The sequence below is a fragment of the Cebus imitator genome, unplaced genomic scaffold (genome assembly GCF_001604975.1).
Source record: "Cebus imitator isolate Cc_AM_T3 unplaced genomic scaffold, Cebus_imitator-1.0 Scaffold263, whole genome shotgun sequence".
NCBI classification, from domain to species: Eukaryota; Metazoa; Chordata; class Mammalia; order Primates; family Cebidae; genus Cebus; species Cebus imitator.
This window is the reverse complement of record NW_016107578.1, coordinates 2,384,549-2,387,564: the sequence shown is the minus strand read 5'-3', so window position 1 is coordinate 2,387,564 and position 3,016 is coordinate 2,384,549.

Genomic DNA, 3,016 nt, shown 5'->3' with positions numbered 1-3,016 from the left:
AGAGAGAGAGAAAGAAAGAATAGAAAAAGAAACGTAAAAGCCACCAAAGGGCCAGGCACAGTGGATCACCCCTGTAATCCCAACACTTTGAGAGGCTGAGGCGGGCAGATTATTTGAGGTCAGGAGTTCAAGACCAGCTGGCCAACATGGTGAAACTGCCTCTACGAAAAATATAAAAATTAGCTGGGTGTGGTGGTGCATGCCTGTAATCCCAGCTACTCTGGAGGCAAGGCAGGAGAATCCCTTGAACCTGAGAGGTGGGGCCTGCAATGAGCTGAGATCGTGCCACTGCACTCCAGCATGGGCAACAGAACGAGACTCCATCAAAAAAAAACAAAAACAAAACAAAACAAAAGAAACGACGGGGTGAGAAGGAAGAAGATTGCAGCTCATAGAATAGGAAATAATGTCCTTAATACTAAAAAGAGCTTCTATATGTATTTTGCCACAATGAAAATAAAGAGGCTCTATAAACCAAAATAAAAAGACTATTCCCCCCAAAAACAAAAAGTTTCCAGGGAAAGACTAGAGGTCCATGTTTAAACATGTTTTATTTTAAAGGCCAGGCATGGTGGCTCATGCCTGTAATCCCAGCGCTTTGGGAGGCTGAGGCAGGCAGATCATCTGAGGTCAGGAGTTTGAGACCAGCCTGGCCAATATAGTGCCCCATCTCTACTAAAAATACAAAAAAATTAGCCGGGCTTGGTGGTGGGCACCTGTAATCCCAGGTAGTTGGGAGGTTGAGGCAGGAGAATCATTTGAACCCAGGAAGCAGAGGTTGCAGGAAACCAAGATGGCACCATTGCACTCCAGCCTGGGTGACAGAGCTAGAATCCATCTCAAAAAAGTGTTTTATTTTAGAAACAAGATCTTGCTCTGTTGCCCAGTCTAGAGGGCACTAGTGCAATCATAGCTCACTGAAGCTGCAAACTCCTGGCTCGAGTGATCCTCCCCGCCGAGCCTCCTGAGTAGCTGAGACTACAGGCGTGAGCCACCACACCTGGACGAGATCCACTTTGAAAAAATAGAGACAGAGAGAGAGAGAGACAGAATCTGACTATGTTGCCCAGGCTCATCTCCAACTCCTAGCCTCAAGCATCCTCTGGCCTTGACCTCTCAAAGTGCTGGGATTACAGGCATGAGCCACCATGCATGGCCCTGAGATCCAGTTTTGTTTTGTTTTGTTTTGTTTTGAGATGGAGTTTCGCTCTTGTTGCCCAGGCTGGTGTGCAATGGCGTGATCTCAGCTCACCACAACCTCCACCCCCTGGGCTCAAGCAATTCTCCTGCCTCAGCCTCCTGAGTAGCTGGGATTACAGGCATGTGCAACCATGCCTAGCTAATTTTTGCATTTTAAGTAGTGATGGGGTTTCACCATGTTGGCCAGGCTGGACTCAAACTTCTGACCTTGTGATCTGCCCACCTTGACCTTCCAAAGTGCTGGGATTACAGATGTGAGCCACTGAGCCTGACTGAGATCCAGTTTTTATTTTTTATTTTTATTTTTATTTTTTGAGATGGAGTCTTGCTCTGTCACCCAGGCTGGAGTGCAGTGGTGCAATCTCGACTCACTGCAACCTCTACCTCCTGAGTTCAAGCAATTCTCCTGCCTCAGCCTCTCGAGTAGCTGGGACTACAGGAGCCTGCCATCATGCCCGGGTAATTTTTCTATTTTTAGTAGAGATGGGTTTTCATCATATTGGCCAGGCTGGTCTCAAATTCCTGACCTTGTGATCTGCCCTCCTTGGCCTCCCAAAGTGCTGGGATTACAGGTGTGAGCCACCACGCCTGGCCGAGATCCTTTTTTTTTGAGATGGAATCTTGCTCTGTCGCCAGGCTGGAGCACAGTGGTGCAGTCTCAGCTCACTGCAACTTCCGCCTCCCAAGTTCAAGCGATTCTTCCACCTCAGCCTCCTGAGTAGCTGGGACTATAGGCATGTGCCAAATGCCCAGCTAATTTTTGTATTTTTTTTTTTAAGACAGGGTTTCACCATGTTGGTCAGGCTGGTCTTGAACTCCCGACCTCAGGCAATCCGCCTGCCTTGGCCTCCAAAGTGCTTGGATTACAGGAATGAGCCACCACGCCTGACCAATTTTTGTATTTTTTAGTAGAGATGGGGTTTCACCATGTTGGCCAGGATGGTCTTGATCTCTTGACCTTGTGATCCATCCGTCTTGGCCTCCCAAAGTGCTGGAATTACAGGCGTGAGCCACCGCGCCCGGTGAGATCCATTTTTTAATCACAGAGATGTTCAACCTCACTCGCAATAATAAAAATGCAAATGAGAACTACATACTTTTAAACCTCTCAGATTAGCAAAGATTAGCAATGTTTGATAACATGAGGAGGGCGGAGTCCTTTGTAGGGAAACCCTTGGCAATAGTTATCAAAGATACATCTGCTTCCACCCTTTGACAAGTGATTCCACTTCTAGGAATTTACTCATGAGATCTGTTCATGCTGGGTTGACGTGACCTCTGCACTAGGTTATTCATCCACTGTTGCTTGGATCAAAAACAACCACCTAGGCTGGGCATGGTGGCTCACACCTCTAATGCCAGCACTTTTGGGAGGCCGAGGCGGGCGAATCACCTGAGGTCAGGAGTTCGAGACCAGCCTGGTCAACATGGCAAAACTCTGTCTCTACTAAAAATACAAAAATTAGCCGGAGGTGGTGGTGGGGGCCTCCCACCTACTTAGGAGTCAGGAGGCTGAGACAGAAGAATTGCTTGAACCCAGGAGGTGGAGATTGCAGTGAGCCAAGCTCATACCACTGCACTCCAGCCTGGGCAACAGAGCAAGACTCTGTCTCAAAAAATAAAAAAGAAAGAAAAAGAAAAAGAAAAAAAACGATCAAAGTGGTTCCAGAAGTACTGTACCTGGTAAGTATATACAATTGGCCAGGTGCAGTGGCTCATGCCTAAAATCCCAGCACTTTGGGAGGCCGAGGCAGGTAGATCACAAGATCAAGATATCGAGACCATCTGGGTCAACATGGTGAAACCCCATCTCTAC